Source organism: Anas platyrhynchos, chromosome 4 (genome assembly GCF_047663525.1).
Source record: "Anas platyrhynchos isolate ZD024472 breed Pekin duck chromosome 4, IASCAAS_PekinDuck_T2T, whole genome shotgun sequence".
In the NCBI taxonomy this organism is placed as follows: domain Eukaryota; kingdom Metazoa; phylum Chordata; class Aves; order Anseriformes; family Anatidae; genus Anas; species Anas platyrhynchos.
The window spans coordinates 40,314,867-40,339,927 of NC_092590.1; the positions used below are offsets into that span (position 1 = coordinate 40,314,867).

The 25,061-nt window shown below is 41.7% G+C and overlaps 1 long non-coding RNA gene across 6 annotated transcripts in view; it reads left to right on the forward strand.

Moving 5' to 3' along the window:
- Positions 1 to 25,061, forward strand: part of LOC106019390 (uncharacterized) — a 140,304-nt gene that overhangs the window by 7,953 nt on the left and 107,290 nt on the right. For all 6 annotated transcript variants that reach the window (XR_005265788.2, XR_011809089.1, XR_011809088.1 and 3 more), the window contains one exon: positions 5,445 to 5,560. This is a non-coding gene — a long non-coding RNA (uncharacterized lncRNA). The remainder of the gene's footprint in view (positions 1 to 5,444; positions 5,561 to 25,061) is intronic.

A 25,061-nucleotide genomic window follows, 5' to 3' on the forward strand; every position in this document is an offset into this window, starting at 1 on the left:
GGGAGATCAGTAAATGCCTATTACTGATTAATGCTATCAGGAGTGCTACAGGAGCAATTCCCAGTGCCCTGGGGAAGGGAGTGCTTGGGGGGCCCCCAGAGCACTGGGAAGGGGGCCCTGTCCAGTCCTGCTTTCTGTGTTTATCTGCTGGTACCAGCTTGTAGTGCAGGACCAGGTCTCCTACCACACCAGCTCAGGTGGCTTTATGGGGGAAGGTGGGCAGGATAAAGACTTTTACATCTTCCTCTTGTGATTCTGTGCCACTGGTCTGTGAGGCGCGGGCTTTCATGTCTCCTGATGATGCAGTTGCAGCTCTCTCTCTCCATCTGTACAACCATCACCATCTGCTAAATGGTACGTTTTTGTTTAGGATTTGGGCAGAAGAGCTTTTGAGGTGTGTTTGGCTCCATAGGGAGGCTTCTAAAGAACCATACCTGTTTTTCAGGATGTCCAAGGTCAGAACTGGATAGGATTTTTGAGATCACTGGCATCTAGCATGTATTTATGGTTCTGGCATTAAAGCAGATTACATTAGTCTGTTATTTCCCTTGTTTTCTTGCATTTATGCTGTTTGCTTATTGCTTTTCGCTGCCTGGGCAAGTTCAGTAACTGTGTGCAGTATGCTGGCTTCAGTAGTTAATGATTTATTTGTTTTAAAGACAACTTTTCTTACAGTGTTCTCTTTCTCCTGGAAAGCATTCTGCTGGTATAGATGAATATTGATTGATTGTATTTGTAAGGCTGAGAGAACAGATTTGCTTGGGATTCATTTGGCTCTCTAAACTATAGTGCGGACCTTGTACAGTATCTCATCAGCAGGCAAAGCCACTTCTCCTGCATCTTCCAACCTGAGATAAGGGTTGGGCTTTCTTTTTGGTTTATGCTCCTGAGCATCAGATTTACTACTGCCGTAAAAAGGGCTTACTCAGTGTGCCCAGTGGAGCAGTGTCTACCAGAGGTTAATCCAGTGGTGAACATCCTCTGTAGTGTGTTTGTGGCAGCACAGATCTTACGGATTTCTGCTTTCTCCCTTGTCTGTGGTGCTCCCGTTTTAAATGATGAAAGAGGATTTTAAACCTGTGCAGAAAATGGCATCCTTGCTGAGGGTGCAGTAGATCACGCAATTTATAGCACATATCTGCTGCAGGCTTGTAAAGCCTGGGAGTTGCCTACTGGAAAGGAAAACTGCCCTTCCTTATGGGGTGTTGCAACAGCTGAGTCAGCAGGTAGGGTTGAACTTGCAAGTCCCCAGGATTTATGAAAGAGAGGGCTGCCAAGATGCAGCCATTCATCAAGGGCCTTCCACTTTTTTTTTTTTTTTTTTCCTCCCATAACCATCTATTTGAATAAAACTTCAGTTTTGTATTAGATTAGGTTTTACCATTGTCACCAGGTTTTACAAAATGGGTTATGGAAGCTTAGCAGAGGGTGGTATTAAGATGTACATGAGTAACCACAAATTTACAGGCTGTGCTTTCTGTGGGTTGGTTTGCTATTTGTGAGATCATGAGAGAAAAAGTATATGTTAGCGTATTAATAGGCAAAATAATTAAAGATGTTACAACCTGTGCAGATTATCTTGTCACTGGGTCTTTCTGCATTCCTTCTGCAGTACTGCCTTGTCAACTGTACTTTTTGTTTTGTATTTCTTCCACTCCGTTTGCCTGAAGGCCTGTCTTAAAACAACAAGAGAAGCAGAGTGGTTGCTTTCTGTGTAAGAAATGTTCTGTTTTTAAATAGAATTTCAAGAATCGTAATGTGTTTTGTGAATGATGGAGCCATCATTCCCTGAGATAAAGCATCATTTCTTTTAGCATAGAAAAGAGAAAACAAAGGAAAGGTCTCTGCAGTCTGTTACTCTGGCATCTTACTTACTATTAACCTAAGTTAGGTGTCTAGGCTAAGCCAGGTGTTGTCACTCCCTCAGTAGTAAATGAAGAGAGAGAAGCACCTGAAGGGCTTGGTCCATCTAAAGAGAGGTTTCTAAGATGCAATGCGCTTTTGGAACAGCTTCTTCCAGTGACTGCAGACAGAGCTCAAACAGTTGATGAAAAGTAAATGTCTTTTAAATGGTTAGTATCAGTTGGATAAATCCAACGCTCGTTATGAGAGTGCTCTCATCTGGGAAAGTCGAAATAAACAAAATCATTTCATTTAAACTTCCTATGAGAATTGTGACTTCTGAGAAAAAGCAAACTCTGAAACATATGTTTGAAATGATCTTTGTTTGGGAATTGTTTTGCAATGTGTCCTTTTCCAGTGTAATGTGAGCCTTCTGTGGTATGGTATGTGAGACAGCTTGGAGAATCTGAGCTGTAATTGGGGAATAAGGGCAGGAAATAACCAGGTGGTTCTTTATTTAAATAAAACATTGAAGTAGTGTATGGAGGGGGTGCTTGTATATTTTGTGTCTTCTCTGTTTTATTGGTGGAAAACTGAGACATGCCATGGAAAAAGACTTTGAGTTTAAAAGCAAAAAACCTTAGTTTTCTGTCATGATGGTTTAGAAATTTTTTTCTTTTTTCCTTTTCAGTCTGCCTTACAGATTTCTGTCTATCTGGAATACAAGTAGTGTGGTTTGTGTGTTAAGGTATGAACTCAGGCATGTGTGACTGACTCTTAATTCCAGGAGTTTGCAAGGAAAGAGTGAGGCTAGGCAATGTCTGTCTGGGTGAAAGATGACAAGCTCTGTGTTGTAGGTCTGAATGTTTTGTTTTTTTCTCTTCTTTTGTCTGTAACTTTAGAAGAGCGTGATGGCTCTCAATATACATCACTCTGCCAGTCTTTGTTAAGGAAGAAACTTGGTGGTGAGCTCATATGGGTTAGTCCTGATGACACAAGTCAACAAGCAGGCACTGGCTAGTTCAGGTAACCTGCTGAAGATGAAACGAAAGAGAGCACACAGAGAAACAATTCCCATGCAACGAACTTTGCTGCTCAGCTAGGATTATGGAGGAAACAAAACTGCTCTGTAATCTGCCATAATTGCAGCAAACCTGGCTAGCGGTTCTTCCCAGCTTTCATCCTTTTGTGAGGACTTTGCTTAGCAGAGACACTGTGCCGGTGATGCACAAAAAGAGAAGTGTCATCGGGCTGCTCTGTGGCCATTGTGCCTGTGACAGACCCATCAGAACATGTGTCTGCAATAAATGTGAGCCACAGACAACTTAATTAAAAAAAAAAAAAAAAATGCCGAAATGCCAGCATCTGGGCAGTTTGATGCTCAGCTTTACTGGAGCTCAGGGATGTTGGATCTCCTGTTTCACGTAATTGTATAAACAGACTTCATCATCTCCTCCCCAAGCAGGTCCTCTAAAGGTAGTGCAGATGAGTGAAGCATTGAAGGGTGGCAAACCTATGACTTTCCATCTCTCTCTTTTTTTCCATTTTTTCCCTTTTTGTAATGAATAGGGGTGTTGTCAGCTGCCTGCATTGTGTTCATCACTGTCAGGGCTGGCAGTGTAACAGATAACTGGATGGATTCAAGGCCACCCAGGGAATGGAGCCTGACAGGACCTCATTCATCACTTCCATTTCAGAGGTCTCTATGGAAGAGCTGGCATCAAAGAAGTAATCAAGGCTCACAGGACCATGTGGGGGTTTGGGAGGAGTGCTCTGCATTGCAAACAAACCAAGCTGTCAAATCTGTTTTGTAAATGAAGTGTTTTTCTGGAGACTGTGTTTATAACTGTCACTCTAAGCATACTCCCCATAATATACAACTACTGTGGCAGCCCAGGGCCACAACCCGGTCTATTCCCAGCTTCCAAAAAAAAAAAAAAAAATTGCAATCGCAGGGAGAAGTTAAAAAGGTGTGTGTGGGGAGGTGGGGGCGTTTAAAATATGGTTCATCCTAATGGTTTGTTTTATCAGGTGGCCTCTCTATCTTCGGTTCTGGTCTCGGCACCCGAGCCCCATTCATCTCATGTAATTGGCCCGCTAAGCATGATGCCTTGCCTTCCGCAGACCAGGCACACGGTGCAATTTGCCACCGGCTATGTGAACTTCGTGACAGCAAATGAGTTTGCCCTAAAGATAAAAAATATCCAAGGGGACAAAGGGAAGGCATTTGTCAGCCGTGAGAGGCTGGTACTGATAGCCCTTACATATGAAATGATGCCAAAAGCTTTAGGTTTCCAGCGTGACAACAGGTGAGCTGTCTGCTCAGCCTGGTGACTGCTCACCTCTCAGTCTCTCCTGACAGGCAGGATAGGTAGCTATCTGCACATACAGCACACAAAGAAGGAGGAGTTCATGAAAGGAAGAGTGTCTGTACTAAAATTTTATGGTACACTTAACTACTTTGGACTGGCAGAGTAGAAACTTCCTATTGGATTACCATTTTTATTATTAAATACTGTAAAACACTTACTGTGACTTATGCTTCTTAGAAATTATGTGTGTGTGCTAAGAATAGCTTTACATAATGCAGTGGATATTTTCTTTTAAGTTGCTAAGTTTTTTTCTGAGTCCTAAGCTCTCTTGAGGCAGCAAAAGCTTAGTAAATCCTGGAAATAATACTGATTGAATGCAGCTTTAAATGACAGAATGAAACAAGCAGAGGTAGTGCAAGGCCTTCCCCTGCTTCAGTAGCCTGGGTTACGCTCGGTGTTGGCTGCCCAAACCGTTCCTAAAGGACAACCCATGGCAAAACATTTGCCACACTGAGAATTTCATAAGATGGCAATGATCTTTATTCGTACAGCACTTTTCACCCAGGAGAAAAACACAGCGCTTCACAAAGCAATTTTTACAAGCTGTACACCACTGAAAAACAAGCTCCTCCAGGACGAAATACATCAGCTGCTTCACAGCAGCACCACTGCATGAATAAAATAATAAAGCTATTTGGAGAGGAGTTAATGGCTGCCATCGAGCCAGTCAGTGACTGACAGGCAGCAGTAGGTTTTGCTGAAGGGGATGGGTGTCCTGAACTCCTCCATTTCAGGAGAACAGAGGGTTGCAATTCAGTGTCCCTTTGCACAGTGAAAGCTGGAGGGAGCAGCGAGCCCTCCCCTGGTAACAGGCTGGGCGATGAGGGGCTCCTCAGATGCTGAGGAAGGACGTTGATGAAGGAGGTGAAACAGGGTGGGGAGGTGATAGCTCACCAGCTACGTTGACAGGTCTCAGTCTCATTCACCTCAGAGCTTTGTCTTTGACATCCTCAGCACCAGACAGTGCCGATGATCTTTGCAGACAAAGGAGATTTCACCAAAGACTACCTGTATGCATACAGCTCCCCTTTGCAGGCTAGGAAATGACCTGACAAGTCTTGCAAGATGAACTAGGTGCTCAGGCCAAGGCGTTAATAATGATCTAGTTCAGTGAAGTGGCATGAAGACAATTGGAGCCACGGGGGCTGAGGAGGCTAAATTTCTGTGAAAAGTGTTAAGATATTTTATATGTCTCAGCTATCTGCAACTTCTCCTTCACGTGTATTTTAGGAATGCTACCTCCGGAGACAAATCATCTCCTTTTCCTGGGTGGTGGAAGGATGCTTTGGTGCAGAGAAGTGTGTTGCTGACCAGACCTCCTCCAGAATCTGACCGGCATCCCAGAGGTAACTTTTTTTTATATAATTTCACTACTTCTGGTTGTACGTCAGCTTCAGCAGTCAGATGGTGAGAACTTAAGAAGATTTAACAACATGTAGAATGGGAATTTGCTCAAGTGAAGAACTACTTGCAAAATTCAGACACAATTGGATTTGGTATTCAGACCCAATGTTGTAATTTAGGACCATCTTTTGTTTACAGCTGTACTTATTACTGGCATTAAAACTTCAGGAATTTTCTGTGGCACAGTGGAAGTCTCAGTGAGAATCACCGTGTGAAGGTCAAAAGGAACATTAGAGAAATTTGGAGGCACATTAGGGTCTGAGAGGAAAAAAAAGAACTGTGAGTAAATTGAAAAAGAACATTGGAGAACTATATTGGGTCTTGTAGTGAAGGACACAGATTCCTAGTTAGTGGCTTCTGTGATCATGTCACTGTTAAATGAACAGCTGGACCAGCTGCTATACAGTAAAAAAAAAAAAAGTCCAATTTGCAGTTATGGTACTATAAAAACCTTGTAATCCCTCACTTCCAATTGCCACATGAACATGTCTTTTTGGTATGAATAACTGGGTTTACTGCTACATAAGAAATAAGAAATGCATGTATTTCATTTTATTCAACATGGTTGACCCTGGAGATGTTCACAAAATGTGTCAAGCTATGCAAATCAAGTCAAAATAAATATAGTAGAATCAGATGTTTAGAATTTGTTTAAAAACAAACAAACAAACAAAAAACCACAACAGTGTAACAGGGAGAAATCTGGATGCACATGTAGACCTTGGCCTGTGACTTGAAGATGAATCTGGTTCTGGCCATATCATGTTGCCTGAGAACTGAGGTTGCTCCATAGAAAGCAGCTATCCCAATCATGCAACTCCATGAAAAACATGGAAGCAACATCTTCAGTATGTAGTAGGGGGCAATTTTGTAAGGGCATGGGAGTCCCACAGCTGATAAGTGTGTTAGCCTTACAGAATTTGAAAACAAGTAGATGTTTTGGATTAGTTAACATACTTGTTCTTCATGTTATGTAACCAAGAAAATCAAAACTTCAGTTGCTTTACTAGTATTTGGAAATTCTCCTCTGTAAAGAGCCTGTCCTCCATTTCAGTATCCTTATTTCCTCTAATGCTGAGATCAACTACACTTGGATGAAATTATAAACTAAGAGGAAAGGTGAGGACAGAATTGCAAATCAGGGATGAACTGCTTTGAGGTTACAAAACAGAGGGAGGAAAACAGAATCTTTGCTCCTCTTTATTGCAGTGGAGCCTGGAGCTGTGCTTGTGCAGAAATAGAAGCACAAAACAGAAAAAGCAAGTTGTCAGTTACCAGCAACTTGTTATGGAACTGGATTTGATATTTATAGTACATGGAATGGAAGGGGGAAAAGACAGGCTTTTTTTTTTCTACTGCAGAAGGCAGACCTGATGGTGTTGAAGGTCATGTAACTTTGCAGTCTCTCTTATGTAGTGAGTAATGAGCAACCAACTTGGGGGGAAAAAAAAAAGACTTTTTATCTCATTAAGAAAACAGTGCGATCTAATTAGCATAGCCTGTTTTTAATTAGTATGTAAGATCAGCTATGGTAATGAAAGGGAAACAAGAAAGCTGGACAGAAGTTTACTGGGGTTCAACTGTGCAAAAATAATTATGATAGAGCAGCTCCTAAAACATAAATAATTTGAAGCAATTCCTTTTGATAAACAGTATACTAAAGATCTGCAAAATAGTAACAAATGATAACAGCTGAAATAGATGTCAAGGCATGTTTGCCTTCATCAAAGGGGTAATAGAATTATTTATGTTTTCTGGCATCTGTAATTTTTACCTATTGAAGCTGAAGAAGCAATTGTAGCTCCTAAACGATAATTGCAAATATGGTATTTCTGCTGTAATTAATTTTTCTGATTGCGGCTGAAACAGGCTATTTCTCGTGATACGTCTGATACAAGCAGTCTCAGCTGAAGGAGGCAGCTCTTGTAGGTGGTGACTGTGGTTTTTAAAAAGAAATCTCCCCTCTTGTAGCCTTGGCGGTGTTGTGCTTCCTGTAGGTGCTATTGTGTAGTTCAAGAATAGTCTTTCAGCTATTGTGGTTTTAAAGCCAGCTGAGGAAAGGGTTAGAGAGCATGGTGCTAAACCCCTGCAGTGCCCATTGTTAGTGGTGCCCTGGCCCTGTTCCAGGGGACAATTGGGCCCTGTGACAAAGTGATTTTGCCAGGTGGTGCTGAGGAGGGATCTGCAAAAAAAACATTTCTGACTTCTGTACCAGCTGCTACAGCACTGCACAAGGGATCTCTGATGGACAAAAATGACCTTTAGGGCATGGTGAGGCTCTACTGTCAACAACCTCCCCATGTAGTACAAACTCTGTGCCAACTAGCGTGCTTCATCAGTGCTTGTGTGGCAGCAAAACCTTGTGGGTATGGGCTATCCAGGCCACTGTGTCAAACCACTTCCTTGTTGCCTTTCAGCAGTCTTCGTTTTTAATGTTATGGTATGGATTGATCCTCTTCCTTCACATTTGTTTTCACCACAGGCACGGTAGGTGGTTTCATTTCAGCTGTTATTTACAGGGTAGTCCAGTAGAGGGAATAGGCTGGACTCTAAAAAGTGTGTCAGTGGCAGCTAAATAATGAAAGGTTGAGGCTTGAGTATCTGTGGCTGAGCAGTAAACACAAAAATAACATCAGTCCATGGCAGGATTTGTACTCGCTCTGTACTCTGCTGCCAGCCAGGCTTTTGGACCCTCTACGCACCATGTGAAAGCAGTATCTGGTTGTCCTGGTGCATTTCTTTTAAAACTTTTGGTTTAGAAAGGGAGGAATTGCTTGCAGAGGGAGTGGGGAAGGAAGAGAGGAGGGAGCTGTAAACATAAAAATTATGTTAAAAATAAAATTGTCCTCCTGGAAGTGGTGGGAGCATGTTTGTCAAAAGAGAAGATAGGAAAAGTCTGAGACTAAACATAACTGAAGGCAGAGGCTTTAAGGTGCTCTGTGAGCTCAAGGTGATAGCCTCCACTGCTAAGAACCAATCCTCTGATTTTTATTTTTTGTCCCTAAATACTCTTACTGCATGATGAATAGGGACTCTGCCTAAATTAATGCCTAACTAAAGTCAGTGCAGCTCTCCTGTTTCCTGATAATGTGTTTTTAAAGTGCCTATAGCTGGCAGATCTGGGATGCTGCAAACATAATAGAAATAAAACTGGACTCAGCGGTCTAGAACATCAAGCACTCCAACAGCCATCACCACAGAAAGGAAAACAGGCAAAACAGTCTGGGGAACTACGAGCACTTGAAAAGAGCCAAAGCAGGATAAGAAGGTGCTATTCTGGTGCAGCAAACAGACAATTCAGAGGGAAATTTAGGACAGAGAAGAAAATAAATGGCAGTTGCAGTCACGTTGGTCTAGGGATCCTGTTACTCAAGTACTTCAGGGCTAACTATTAAGGGCTTTCATGCGCTATCAGCAAGACGTTGTGTCAATACGTCTCATATTGGTGTACTGCCAATTCTTTCTGGATAACGTGGAAAGTGAAGTATGCATTTATAAGTGCCAGGAGATAAACCTTGATTTCCAAGTTATGTTTATGTTTTTCTATTAAAATTTGTCATTGGATTCATCTGTTACATAAACATAAATATGGGAACACAGTGAGCTGGGCCATCAATACATTTCATGGTAACATTGACATCATAACCCACAGGAATTTTGCTCTTGCGGTTTATTTTGCTAGTCCCAGAACTGTGGGAAGTATTTATGGTTTTCACGATTCACCGATTATATTTATAATCACTAGAAAGACTCATTTGTATTTGATAAGATTTTTTTTTTTTTTAAAGATTTATTATTTTTATTTCTCCAGACTACAGCTAGAATTTAAAGCTAAAGTTCAGCAATTTATAAGTGCTTTTCTGTCATACACCCAAATAGGATTCACCTTCCGCTGTGGTGGGAGATCTGTTAGTATCCTGAGCAGGTCTGAATACTCTGGCAGTGGCTGAGCTGGGGGAGGAGGAGAGCTGGGTGGTTTGTTTGATGTAGTCAACAGTGTGTGAAAGAAATACTGCATGCTCAAGGTCACGCTCGCAACCCTGTATCACATAGCATGAGCAGCGTCATTTGAAATCTTATGTGACGGCTGAAGCTGCCAGAAATAAAAGAAGATGCTCTGGAATAGCATTGGTTCAACTTTATTCCTCAGCTGTCAGAGATTTCTGTGCTTATGAAACCCTTTGGGCCTCCCCTCACCTATCTGGCTCTGTGTTGGTCCCCTAGCGAGTGTGTTGGGGGTGGCTGTAAGCTGCTTGCCTTGGAGGGCTCGCTGTCACGTAACTTCAAATAATTCCCCAGGATGGAGGTGCTCGTGTTTCCCTGCAGTGAGTTAGAGCTGGAGGCCTGGAGGGCTCAGGCAACTTCAGTGGGTTTTGGATGGTATCGTCACCTTTCTCTATCTGAATTACTTTCTTTGTTCAGGGTACACTTTCACTGAAGTTAGTCTTCGTCTTTCATGGGGTCACTGTCATGTAGTGACCTGAATATGCTGATTTGCTTCTGCAGTACAGGACATAGCAGGAAGTGTAGTAAATAAAAGGAAATGTTTGTCCTTGGAGAGGAGTCTTCTCACTTGATGCTAGAGCAGCCATTGCTCTGCTTTCATTCAGTTTGACTTCTGGGAGAGAATGATGCTGTTCAAGGAGGTTTCCTTCATGAAGCCAACAATAAGGAGTTAACCTTGGGAGAATAGGCTACAGGAAAGGGGTGTAAATAAAACACAAATGAGATGGGGCCCCAACCCCTTAGTTTGAAACCCAGGTTAGTAACAGGGACTTCACTGGAGAGATTCCTGGCCATGCAAGGGTGTAATCTACATTTAAAACAAAATCTGGAAAAAGAGAGAAAAAACTTCTGTTATATGTATGGTTTTGCCATGCCCCATTTTCCACCTGCCCTAGTGCCCACCAGCTCGGAGAGAAGTTTTTTTCAGTTCAGCAGGTGTTCGGGGGAGCTGCCATTCTTTGCTTCTTCTTATATAGACTTTGTTCTTTCTTTGCCATGTTTTGATCTCGATGGCTGGGTTAGCTGCACTCTTGATGAAAAAAATATATATTTTTGTGTAGGTACAAAATGTCTCAGCATTGCTGAGGTGTGTGAGAAGAATAGTGTCAGCTGATTTTTTTTTTTCCTGCTTCTCAAACCAATTTGTTCCTTTGAGCTGGCAAGCAAGAAAGAACACAGCTCTTCAGAACCTGTTCTTCCTAAGTAATAATAATTAAGAAATGCTTTTTCTGCACTGTATTTGCCTAGTAATTTTACCTTTGTTAATTCTAAGAGCAAACCCTCTAGTGGCATTAGTGATCCTGAACATAAGAAGGATTTATACCAAAATCCCAGTTCTTAATCTCATGCAGTCTGAAGCGTTTAATGTTTGATGAGGTTTGTTTTCTGAAGTTTGATATTTGTGCCTCTGAGAGTTTAAGCGGTGTAGTCCCTTCAAAATTAGGAATTTAGAGAATTAGGTCACAATGCAGACAGCACGTTTTCTACAATTCTTATTTTCTTCACCTTGTGCTGTCCTATATAAATCCATGTAAAGTAGTTGCAAAGAGCCTTCTTCATTGCTAAAAAAGAGGATTTCTATTATTTTTTTTAAAGTTTTAATATCTAAGGTGTGAAAATCCCAAAGTGAAAACACAAGGAAGGTGAAGCTTCTTAGCTTTAGCACATACTAAGGAAAGAAAATTGACCCGTGTTTGGATAAATAGTGTTGATCTCCCCTACTTTTAATGTTTTCATCTTCCTTCTGTAGTAAAACCAACTTACTCTACCTTTGCACAGGTAAAAATTGATCTGTGGTGAGCGAATGTTCCTGGTTAGCCACTGCTGACATAGCATACCAAATGTGATCTCCACAGAAACCTGTTCTTGAGGCTTGGGTCTGAATCTGCTTTGCCCCCTCATTCTGCATAGTAATCTGAAGAAATTTGGTACAAGGATGGCTGGTGTTGTGCTGATTACTGGCACAAATGTCTGCATGTCTCCCAGGAGAGGGGAGAATGTGCTCCTTTATTTCTTTCTGCCTATTCAGGTCTCTCACTCACTAATTAGCCTGAGCATTCTCCTCACCTTTGTGCACTTACCCTCTTGATTACCCTGCTGCAGCCTTCCAGCCTGAGCCTTTACGTTTCAGTGCAATGTTTTTCCTTATAACTCAGACTGACCGCTGTTTGAGGTTGACAGGGCTATTTAGTATGTGCATGCTTGGGGTTGCCTAGAAGGCATTGCATTTTGGATCAGAAAAGTTCCAGAGGGTGTGTAATGAAACATTAAGCTAGATAAAACCAACTCTTTCCCCTTAGATATGGGAAAGTTTTTGTCAGGAGGAGGTTTTTAGCTACTACGAACAGATTGGTGTAAGTCATCAATGAGAATTAAAGATCAAGTCTCGGAATATATGACTATAGAGCTCCTGGTCTGAGAGGAGGTGTCTAGTTTTCTAATTGTTGTAACCTGGGGGGAAAAAAATAAATAACTTCAACATATCCAGATTTGCTGCTATCATGGCTCTGACTGGGACTTCTGGTTCAGCAGATGCTGTCAGGCTAAGAGCCTGATAGCCCTTTTTCTTTGTGCAAGTCATACACTGAGGACTGCAACCCTACGGCTGCTTTGCTCTCAGCCACGTTATTAACTCTGGTGGCACATCTCCTGTTTTACGTGATGTTTGTGACTGCTCTTCAGACTTGATTCTCCTGCTCTTTAAATGATGTAATTATTGCAGTAATGTTTGGGTTGTGAGGTGTGAAGATTGCAAAGAGGTATTTACAATCTATTGAATGCTGTATTAAAAATAATACAGTATTGCCTGTAGAAACAAGAACATTCGAGCCAAACTTTGTTTCTATAATCTCTCTTGAGGAATAAGACACCAGTTGCCTGGGTGTCTTGCTGTGTTCTGAGGAGAGAAAAAAAAAAAAAGTATTACAATGAAAGTAAAAACAATAAAACCAAACCCAGTAGCAGTTAGTACATGGATTTAAAAGGTGCCAGTGTTTTGGTACAAATTTGCAACCAAAAGGGCTGAAGTGTGCCTGGCTGAAATTGTGAACATTGTTCTCTTATCCCACTTAACTAAGCTATTTCTAAGTGAACAAAACAATTTTGAGATTAAAGGTATCCTGTGATGTATATATGGGAGTTAGCACAATGTGAGGGACTGATCTGAGTTGTATGAAACCTAAGAGGGGCTCAATTGCTTAGTCCAGAGAAGTTATTCCATCCTAACAGCAGCGTTAAGACTAATAAATGAACTAATACTAAGGATCTTAACAGCTTCTGCTAAAAAGCATAAACTACATTTTCCTGGAAATGAGAATAAACCAATGTGATAGACAAATTCAAAGATTTATTTTAAACTGAAAATGTAGTGCTTTAATCTGTGATTATGTGCATATATTTTTTTTTTCAGAATGAGTATAATGACTTGCCTCTGCTCAAGTTAACTTCATTTTCCTGGTGGTGCTGAATTCAGTAGCTGCTGCTTCTCGGCTCAGGCTTAAGGCTTTTTGCTCCCTTTTTGAGGGAGGTGATGAGTGGGTTTCTCACACACGACCAGAAAAATTGGGGAAAAGATGAAGGCTGTACAAATAATCTACTGTCTTCCTCCATCTAGAGAACTTCTATATTGTTTTCCTTCTAGACATTTAACAAAGAAGGCAGCCACACCCTCGATAAGCTTTAACAGTATTCAAAATGTGCTCCTGTGATCTTTCCTTCCTCGAGTGTCTTTGTGTTTGCCTTGTTAGCTGTCTCTTCTCATGAGTCGTTGATCTGTGAGTAGGTGTGCAACAAAGTTCACTGTAATTACAGGGACTTCATCGTATGACAGGATGTTATCAGAACATTGCTAACATGAGGATTTAATGCTTTTCTACTGTTTTGCTTTGTAAAGTTTCAACAGGGTTTAAGAGAGCACCAATCTCAAATGTTCCATACTCTTACATAGAGTTTTAAATAGAAATGAAGCATAAATGTAAGTTTAGAAATTGTTAATAGTAGTTAAACGTCAGCTCTTTCACAATACTTTGAACAGGTACCTCATGCCTTCTATGTTTAGTATTGTGGCTCTTTCAAAGTTTCAGAGCTCTAACCTTAAATGGCCTCCTGTATTAGTTGCCACTTACAATGCAGTCGTGCTGGTGATTACAAGCATTTATCTAGTTTTGATATCAAGAAACTGCTATATGTAATTCTTTCTTTAGATGAAAAATATTTGCAAAATGGTCTTCAAGAAATTAAACCACCTTTAAATGTCTAAGGAGGAAATGAAAGTTTTCATGCTTAAACAGAAAAAAAAAACAATTTAGAAGTAATAAAGAACTCCAACAAATCACTTTATATATGAATTTCCTTCTTTGATATTAGAAGAAGGAACATTTTAGAACAATTACAAAAGACTTTTTTGTGTGTGCAAACTTTTTATTGGGATTTAAATAAGGTTTTCCTGTGAAAAGTTGAGACACTTCTCAACTTAATACTTGAACATCAGCTCTGGTGAAATATGGATTTCAACTCAAACACCCCCTTTGAAGTATTCTGAGCACAATGCAATCTCTTTTAAAAGCCCAAAAGGGCTTTTCTAAAGTGTCTTATCAAATTTGTTTTTCAGAAATAAAATTCTATATGTACCAAACTTACATCTGAAAATAATCTCTCATCATGCCCTGGTTGTGAATAAGATAATTTTGCTTTTCCTTTTATTTTTTTTTTTTTCCAAAACTGTGTTTGTTGATTTATTTGTCACTTGCAGTAAAAGAGCCTTATACGATATACACCTTAAAAAATGAATGTCATCTTTCAGAATACACTAGAAGAATAGATAATATAAAAGGTTAAAATAGAAATTATCATCTGCTATGAGAGCTTCTCTCTAGACTATTTGTTATGGCTGCTAAGTCTCATCTTCTGATGTGTGAGGTGATCTTTAAGAGCAAAAGGAGAAATCTCCAGGAGTGCCCTTAATTTTCCTGAGCATTTTGTTAACCAGAACATATAATTGCAGACATCAGCGAAGATTGTGCCATTTCTCACCATCTGTGTATAATTGTGGATAACCTATTAAGAGTGCAGCGGTGGCAATTACAGGTGGGACTGGAAGCTTTACTTTTTACTAGGGTTGTCTAGCATTTCCCATTATAAGACTATTTTCTGTTCAATTTAATAACTTTCTAGGATTTGAACTCATTTTCCATGCTGGGTGACTGCCTCCAGCTCGTGTGTGTGATTTTTTTATTTTTTTGAAAAGGAGTGAAAATGCTTTTCCTTAAGGAAATAATGATAGTGACCCTTTTCCCTTAGAGGCATGGCATTTTCCCTCTTTCCTCAACCCTCCAGAGTCCTTCAGAGAAGAACTCATACAGCATTGTGCAGGAGGTCTGCCCTCCTGAGCAGGGTATTTTTTTTGTGCTTGTTAAAACCCTGCATGTTCGGGCCACGTTGCAAGCCTCAAAAACCCAGAGAGCTTGCTGTGGCTTTACAGCCCAAACCTCAGAAGGTTGGGGTGCCCGTGGGCCACTGATGGCCAGCAATCCATGAGTGAGCATGGCCAGGGACATGTGCCCAGGCTCTGTACTACGGCTCTCAGAGGAGGGTGTCCCTATCCACGTGGAGAGGTTCCGGCTGCCTTGAGGGTGCCGGGGAGTTTGGCAATGAGCCATTGGGGCAGATGCACATGGCAGGGCTGTAATGCTACAGAAGTAGCTATAAAAGAGCAGATGAAGGCACCCTTCTGGTTTCTCATGACAAGGTCACAGTGTTTGCTTCCTGAAATCCTGTCTGTCTTGTGACGTGTTTGACACCTCCTCTGTAAATGCTGTTGGGGTATGAGAGATGACAATCTTTGACTCTTCTTTTTTTTCTCCTGAAGTGACCATCTATCCAATTCAAGGGATGCACAATGCAGGCAGAACTTGTTTTACCAGCAATATTCCTTTTGTTCCTGGATTTTTTTTTTGTCTCTACGTTCTCTGAGATGTTACAGAGGAATGTGTGGTTACAGCAGTTCCTAGGCTTGCCCCCTGTAGATGAAGATGGGCGCTCAGGTCTAGGGATCAGAAGAGAATGAGGAGCACCATACGGCCACTTATTGTCACATGGCAAGTCTTCAAAGGAAGCAAGGACTGTACTGAAATTCTGTTTTATTTGCTTATCCTACATGCTGGTTGCCTGCAATACGTAGAAATGTCTAGCTAGTTGTGAGCTGTTCACCTGTTAGTGTGATTCAGTAGCACAGCCAATAACTGCTAACTTTCTATGCCTCAGGTTGCAGCACCTAGAAAATGCAAGCCTGGTTAATGCTCTTCCTGTACCAAGGACTTCATATTCCTCCCTGTGAAACAAAATATGCACTTACTAAACCCTACAATTTTATGTTGCTTAATTTCCATTGGTAATAGCGAAAACAAATAGTTTAAGTGTGATTATAGAACTCAGTCTGCAGCATGTATTATTCATGACTCACCAGCACTCTTCTCTCCTTCCTTGCTGTGCTAATGTGGCCAGTCCATAAGGTGTGATATTTGGCAAACAATCTGTACGTGGTCTGCTTTGAGCTTTATGGTCTGCATTATGTGCCGTGTTACTTGGAGCCATTTGTAACGCAGCCGGAAATCGGATGAAAACAATTTCTCTATGTGTAAAGGAGAACTGTAGAGTCGACTTGTTTCTCAGGACATCTGCTGTTTGCCAGAAGTGCAGGGAGCTCAGTAGCTAAGGATGGAGCCCAGGTCTGGTGCTGCCCCCAGGCCAGCAGCCCGCTTTGCCCACTGCTGTACGGCTGGAGAGGCCTCAGGTAGGTCTGTGCCCCAGGTGGGAGCAGCAGCTCAGCACCACCTAGGATCAGTCCCTGCAAGGCTGGTTCTGCCCTAAGTCACACATGCTGCTCACAGTTCCTGATTGTGCTGGGGGGAGCGGGGACTACTGAGGAATGAACTGAGCAGGGGAGTTAATAATGAAGGCAACGACTTGCGGGTCTTGTGTGCTGACATGTACAATTTGCCTCATGCGCTGAACATGTACCTATGTAACTAGGTTCTTGTTGAAAGCGATTTAGTTAGCTGGTAGCTCGAGTGTGGGCACTTTCCAAGAGATTAAAGTGCAGTTAATACCTGAAATGAATTAAGTTTGCTAGGAGCCAGAGCCATAAGATTAGACCCAAACAGTGATCTCTCCTAGAATGCCAATCTAAGGGAAGTACAGTGAAACTTACTCCATACTAGCACGCCTTAATTTAAAGCTTTCACACTGCTGGAGCAAGCGGTACATGAGGCTTTGAAGTAAAGAAAACACATAACAACTGGTGGAGGTGATTACTGGCTTTTCATCGTCTATTGATGGTTATATAAGGCTGGTCCCTGGCGGTCCAATAGAATGGGCTGAAAACTCTGTAAATACTTATTCATAATGTCTGCCTGGTACCTAGAGATAGTTCAGCAGAAAGAGAGAATTTCCTCAGCTCTTTCAGACTGTGCTATAGCATGGTGTTGTAATGTGGATATATGGGACTCTTGGGGGAAAAAACACTTTTTCTTATTTCTTGTTGGATGCTCTGGACTGTGGGGAAAATACTCCCTCCCTGCCCCTCCTATTTCTTCTGCAGTTCAGAGCCAGTGAGGCTGCATACGCAATACATCTGGGGATTGTTCTGGGTGAGAATAGATCGGATGTGAACTCTGATATCTAATAATTTAGGGGTGTGTGTGTGTATATACATACATACATATATATATATATTTATAAAATATACACTTACACAAGCTGAAAAGCTGTCATTCTGGAGCCAGATGGCATGGCATCTCTCCCACCTAGTGCTGAGCTGTGCCAGGTGGGCAGGAGGGTCGACCAGCAATGGCACCTTGGGGAGCAGCAGAGTGCCCTAGCCTAGCCTGCCTCTCCCCTTCCTTCCTCCCGTGCCCCTTTGCTAGCTCAGGCTTTCTGCAGGAGCCCACCCTCACTGCCTGTGCTCTAGAGAGATCTGCCACTGTGGGAGTTAGGTGAGGTATTTCCAGCTGTGCTTTTTCACACTCCAACCCCTACAGATAGCATTTCAACCCTTAGCTTGTTGCCTTCATTTCATGTGAAAGCCAGAAATTCTGCTTTAACTACTTAATTGGCTTAAAAGTGAAATAAATGGTGTTTTGTTGGCAGGCAGTTTTATCCTGTGTTTACTTCTTTCCCAGACATTTTACACTAGTGAACTGGCCTGATGATTTTTTTTAAAGTGTGTTGAATCACAGTTGCTTGTTTCTGTACACCAGTCAGGATATGACAGTTTTAGAAAAGGTTCCTTGGAGCACTGCATTTCTCCTTCTCTTTGGCTTTCTTCCCTAACAGTAGCAAAGAGTTATCTTTGCTATCTCAGTTAACTGTGCTAACAGCAATCCTCAGTACATATTCAATTTGGATTGCCCAATTCCTTTGAAGTGCTATTAGGGTAATAACAGTGAGTCTGTAAATAGACTCCCTGGTCAGTACAGTTTCTTCCTCACTGAACACTGGCCAGGTTGTAGCCACTTACCTGAGGCAGTAACAAAAAGTTTTGAGGTATTTTGATACTCTGTGAAGCCAGCACAGTTTAGGACATCCTAGCCTGTCTCTCCTGATTTTCTGAAACCTCAACCAAATTGCTAGCAAGGTTCCACTAAGATAAATTTTATACTTGCTGAGGTCAGAAACAGGAAGAAGCTGGTTTCACTCATGATACCAGTTCTTGATTGAAAAGAACAGCTCATGTTTTGTATCTGTAATCCCTTCTCTTCCTTTCTGCCCCCTTCAATTTGTTTCAGCTCAGTTGTTCTGACTTTTTCTTACATATGTAAAATTGTTTTGGGGTTATGCTATTTGCATGTGGGCACCAGACTCGAGTGAATTACAGGTAACAAAAATGATCAAGTAGTAATAGTGAATTTGACTCCTGGATTCTGCAGTGGCCGCACGACTGTCTTTTTTTTTTTTATTTTTATTTATTTATTTATTTTATTTTAAGACCTCCTTCTGCTGTTACCCTCTTTGATCTACCCAGACATTTGCTCCTATCAAAATCTGCTCATCCAAAACATGTTCCTGACAGTACTTTTTGGGAGTTGCTGAATGACAGTGAATAGAAGGGTTAATTTTTAAGTGTTTCTGAATGTCATTTTTCAGATGATAGACACCTTAAAATCAAAATGGATTCATCATTATGCACCACAACCATTGCTTCCCTAAATAAAAATGAGTAAGTCACCAAAATTAATCACTGAATTGCTTGGTATTTTAAATAGACCACAGTCATGTAGGTATGGGTTAAGTGAGTGGGTTTCCAGAATAATGTTTTTTATTATGTCTTTGTCAGTCAGGGCAATTTATTCTGGCATTGTTGTCAGAGGAGAGAGCGTGAATAGGGTCACCCTAGAGTATGAAGCAGTCACTCATGTCTATCAATCACGGATCTAAGCACATTTAAACTTGCTCGAGAAGTTCATTCTCCTGCTCAGGATTTATCTGATTCTTAATGCAGAAGCACTTTAAATACCAAATTGTATATAGAGCTCCATCATGTACCTAATTAATCTTTCATGCTCTCCTGTAGCTGCTGTGCAGCTGTTTCCAAGAGATTGCTCTGCACAAGGCTTGGGCTGTGTGGAAGAGCCTAGGAAGGGACGCTGTACTTTCCTGAAAGGAAATGGAATTAGTTCATCATTTCTGGGTTAAAATAAATTAAAAAAAAAAAGGGGGGGGGGGGGGAGGGAAGACTTTGGGTGCATGGGGATGATGAAACATAACAGAGAAAACCAGGCTGCTTTTATATTGTGTCCCAAAACCTTGATGAGAAGACTTGGGGAATTATGGTGTCTGAGATGAGCAGTTGTTGGTCTCGCTCACGTCCGATTTGACATTATTCAGCCTCCTCCACTTCAGTTTATGAGGCTGCTGGTGCTGGAAGGTGGCTTTATGAATGCTGACTGGAATGTCACCTTGGGTTTCAGCAGCGGCCAGCTGAGCGTGGCAGGCATAGTCAGTGCCCGTGATGATGCCAGAAGTCTGCCTCTGGGTCTACGTGGGGCTTGAGTCCCCTTAGCAGCTTCTGCAATGGAGAGAGCGAACGGTGTCACTAATCTGTACAGTCCTGTACCGATCCTTGTCCCCATAGACACTGAGTCTTGGTCTTCCTGGTGGTTTTCCTCTCTTCTGCTCCTCTGCTGAGCCTTGTGAGCTCTTCTCACCCTGTATGGGGCTGGCTGAGGAGAGGGTGTGTGGCCTTTGTGCCCCACTGGTGGTGAGGGCCTAATGGGGCCTGCCAGCCCCTGCAGGCCTGGGGTGGGCTGCAGTGGGACACAGGTGGCCATAGCGGGGGGGAGGAGGGTTTGTGCATCTTGCATTGCTGTTCTGTCTGTGGATCAAGGGATCTTGTCTTCCCGATCTGTTCCTATTCAACTCCTGGGAAGCTATCCTTCATTATCGGTGCCTCCTAATGACTTGCTGTTGCTGCTTCAGGAATGTGGCAGAGGTGCCTAAATGATGTGGCCCATGATACCTGTGCTGACCCTGCTGTCGTAGGCTACAGGCTATCCTGCCAGGGCTTTCAAACTGTGACAGCCCTGATGTAAGGGCAGAGCATGGTATTTTCCACTCACAAGCCCTGAAGTTGAAAGTGTGATAATTTTGTTTGCAACTAAATGTAACTACGGGTGCACGATTACCAGCACTTGTGCAACGCATCTTAATCGTTGTGTGTGTGTGTAGGGGAATGGGAGTAAATGAAATAACAGCTTGCTTTTAAAATATGTGGACTTTTAAATATCTGTGTGCCATTAATATTACTGTCATTTATTGGGTAGATTATTATTATTATTTTCAAAGGGAATTTGTTAGTCTTGTTGCACTGGCCCCAGCAGTGTGTGGTCCCTGTTTCCAAGGTGAGGAAGGTCAGCAAGACTGCTGAGTGATGTGGTAATAGATGAGAGATGGAGAAGATGAACTGCCTGGTCCTGCCCACTCATCTCCATCCTTTAGACAGAGATTGACTCTAGGACATGCAAGGGCTGCCAAGTAGTTAACCTGCTGGAAAAAAAAAAAAAAAGTGCAGCTGCAAACAAATGAACTGTCCTTTGGTGAAAACATCTTAATGCTTCCTTAATTACACCCCTGTAGGGTATGCACATCTTAATAGCCAGCAGTGTCCACATGGAGATGGCAATTCAAACTTAACTCTTGCAAAGTTGCAGACAGAATGGATAAATAACCCCTTTACTGTAGTTTTTGAGAACTCTTGAGGGAGAAGAAATTGAAATGGATTGGAGAAATGGGGTCTAAAGCGTCCGATATTATTCTCTTACATTTCCTTTCTGCCCCCACTGCAATAGCGACATGCGGTATAAAAACATCTTATTGAACAGATTCTCACAGCTTGTCTATTTGCATGGGAAAGTTTTTTTTACAAATTATTTCAGCAAAGCTGTACTAGGAAATTGCCTTTTGTGAACAATTCTCTTCCAGTGCAAACACATCTGCATGAGGAGGCAAATACAACTAGATTTATTTAAATCCCTGCTTTTGGCTACACTAATATGTCCCCCTTTGGGCAAGACTGAATGGATATCAGATTTTCAGATGAAACGCAGAAGTTAAGGAAAGGGTGATTACTGAAGTTATGTATACTGGTTTTCCCTTTCATGTCTCTGTTATAAGCAATATAATCTCCTGTCATGTATTCAAGTATGGGAAAATGTAACAATTTGTCTAAGCCCTCAAACTATGTAATTTGAAAGTGTTTCAGGTTGTAGATAATAAAAAAGATGCTTTTGCCTGAATCTGTCCAGATTTTGCCTTCAAGTCACTGAAATATGCCTACATGAGGTACTACTGTACTGCCTTCTGACAGCTGGCTAAGTGGCTTTTGAGCAGAGAACCACCAGTTTTCTTGCATCTCAGGCAGTTACATGTTAGGCCCAATATTTAGTGATATCTGAGTATATAATTAGGTGGCACGGTGAGGATTTCTCCTTCTGTTTATGTGCAAGTAGGAGAGATTTAACCTGGAAGCAGTAGGATATAGAGTTACGGGAACCTGACAGTGAAGCAGGTTTTCTGCTTCAACAGATGCTCAGCAGGCTGTTTATTTGGGTCCTGTGCCTTGGGACCCAACTGTACTCTGCAGTTTCTTTTGCCTGAGGTGCAGCAGTACTGGCTGTCTCTTTATTTGGTGGTTTGCACACTGCCATCAATGACATGGGACCAAGCAGTCTGGATGCCTTGGGGTCTGAGGGCTTGTCCCTATCCCCCCTTCCTCATCTTTCCTAACTCTCGCTCAGATTCCCAGGTGCACCAGTGAAAAATTGACTTTTTGTTGAAGAAAATGAAAAGCCGAAGGGGGAAAGATGTTCTTGGATCAAGTATTATCTTTGTGAACTCTTTCATTTCGGAAATGTTTTTGCTTTTAAGTATTTGCACTTGAGTGCATTTTTAAATGAAATGTTTCCAAACAGTTAGATGGTGTCAAATTGAAAAGCTTTAAACATAAGACATATTTTCAGCCAAAATGACTTGCCAGATTTGGCATTAAAATAATAAGTAGTTTCAGTTGCCTTAAATTCATGCTTTTTGAGAGCACATGGGGTTGAAATACTGCCTGGAAATGTGCCCTGATGACTTCTGCATAGCCGTCTTCAAGGGCCCATTCTGGGACAGCATGTGGCCTTTTGGGCAAAATTGTCAGAAAAGCCCCAAGGTTGATGTGAATGAAGATTCGGAAAAGATTGTGTTTGTGCTAACACAAGATTTTAGCACATCCAGCAAAACTGTAAACCCCTTCTTCAGTTCCCTTGTTGCTTTTGCATGTCCTTCACGTGAGTGCCCTGTGAAGACCATGCATTTCTGCCTGCAGAAAACTCATCGGCTCTGACTCAGTTTCTGGTTGTTGTAAGTGTAAATACTGAGGGTGGGGACAAGGTGTATCTCAGCTGTTTTGGAGAACACTTTGAAACACCCCATGTACCTCAGAGAACCTTGAGATCCTTTTCCTTAGAGCAGTTCTTTTCTGTGTAAGCATTGTCATAGTTTGAACATTATTTTTATCAAAATCATTAGCAATTTGTTTTTTCTCCTTTGTTAAAATTGATATAGGCATGCCCTTTGCCCAGGGCAGCAGAGTTTTAACCTCAAAAGGCAGGAAAAGCCAGTAACTGAATATTTATAGGGACTCTGCTATTGCTGCAACTGGGAAATACATATTTACTAGAGAGGCAGGGAAGTATAAGTCCTGGACAGAAGTAGTATGTATGAGGCAGCGGTCAGAATCTCTGCTGCTATCCTCTGAGAACAAAGAAAAAGTTCTTCAAGAAGAAGCAAAGATTAGTCAAGACCGGAGAGATGAATTTTATAGTCCAGACGAGGACTCTCCTGGCTTTTCAGTGACTGGAACACAGTTTTCAGCTTGGCTCATTTCTTTTAAAGACAATGAGGATAGGTAGGAACAAAACTTGCATCAGGCTGCACGTGGCATGCCAGGCTACACTGGTTATGTCTTTTCAAGCGTTGCCCAGAGGAAAGATGCTGGTGTCAAAAGTTTATTTTATTTTTTTTTCTCATCTTCAAAAGAAGAACTCCAGGTAGGTGCAGTCAGCAAAGGATGATCACTGCTGAACCGCAAATTAGATTGGAGTGACTCTGAGTAGGCTTTGTAAATTATACAGCTAAGACTGAGAGCTGCAGTAAACCCTTCAAATTTAATTTGAATGTGGCAGTCATCAGTGGATGAAAGATTTCAGGACATCTGAGCTTTAATTCTTCTATTTTTTTTTTTTTTTAAGGAAATGAAAGAGAGGGAAAGAGAGGCTCCCATCACAACAACGTAAAACATTGGCCTTCGATAGGTTATTCAGAGCAGTTGACACATTAAAATGAATGTAATATCAATATTATAATCAAGGCACATAAGCCTCAGAACAGTGCAGGCTCACTTTTTTCCCTCTGACTCATTATTTATACAAATCTGCACTGCCATTCTGCAGTGCTTACTACAGAAATACCAGTTTCCCTTGTAGTGCTGGCTCTCAGCCTTTTGCATGCTAATGCAATATTCTATTTCTAACTTGACGGTAATAGATTAGCAAATACATGAGGCTATCATTTCTCTGCTAATGTGATTCCAGCCATGCAGAAAACTTGAGGTTTGTCTTAAACAGGCCAACTTCTGAGCATTTGTCATATGAAATTCAATTTAAATAATTTCTAATTTAAGTGTCTACTTTGTTTTCTGCCTTTCATTTATTTTTCTTCCCAGAAAACTGGAAAGAGTTTGCATTAATGGGGAGTGGAGGGAAGTTCTGTTTGCCTGAGTCAGCTAATTGTTTCAACCTTTGTTATCCTCTCCTTGAAGGTGAAGTGTATTTTAAGTTCTGCATGAAAGAGATGTCTTGATTAGAACAGGAGAGCTTCAGCCCCCTTCTGGAGGGCGGATGGACACTTCTGTTGTTGTTTTGCTTTTGGCTCTTGTTCTTTCTGGTATATCTGCACAGATGGTGGTGCAGTCCGAGAACCTGACAAAGAAACGCATGTACCAGACCCCAATTATATTGTAATTCCCCATGTTTTCAAATACTGACTTGTGGGCAGCATTGTGAAACTCTTCATGTATGGCCTGCTGGGCTGACGGAACTGTAACTCTGAAAACAAGAATAAAATTACTTCAATTTCTCAAAGTGAAAGAAGAAGGGAGAAAGCTATTGAAAGGTCTTCTAAGAGGGCTATTTTGTTGAAGTAATCAAACCAGGACTGCAGAGCTCCTTAAGTGCCACAGTGTGGGATGTGCACAGGGTATTAATAATGCCTCTTTCTGGCCTTCAAGCCCTGGCTGTAGAAAGCAGCATACCTGACTTTCCCTGCCTGGTTCCCAGGTACCAAAGCACTCACATGAGCAAATGCCACCTGCTTCCTACCACTGAGTCCCAAAGAGGCTGTGAGAAGGGGAGTTTCTGGGGACATGCTGGTCCAAGTGACCACTGCTTTCTTGCTTCCTCCCAGGGTTGGGATCTGGACGATCCAGTGGTGCCCAGTGCTGCCAGTGGTCAGGGAGGGAGTCCTGGCACAGAGACAAGTTGAGGGTGGTTATTACTTGTTTCTGTGTTGCGTGACCTGGAGATGCTGTGTCACAGTCTGAAGCCTTTGGGTTGTTTTGGAAAACAGGATGGTGACATGTAGGATGCTATTGAAATTTGGGATAGGCTTAGGATGTAAAGGGGAGGATAGCCCTTCCGATTCTTTTTTTTCAGGCACAGAGCAGACACCGCAGTGACAAGTCAGTCATTTAGAGTCCAATCCTTTTCCTGCTTTGCGTTTTATAGCTTTTAGACTTTGCACTTCTATAGTTAATTTTTTCATCAAAGATTGCTTATGCTGAGGAAAAATTGCATTTTTAAAATGTATATCTATTTGCTCTGGGCTAATCTCAGGATGAGATAC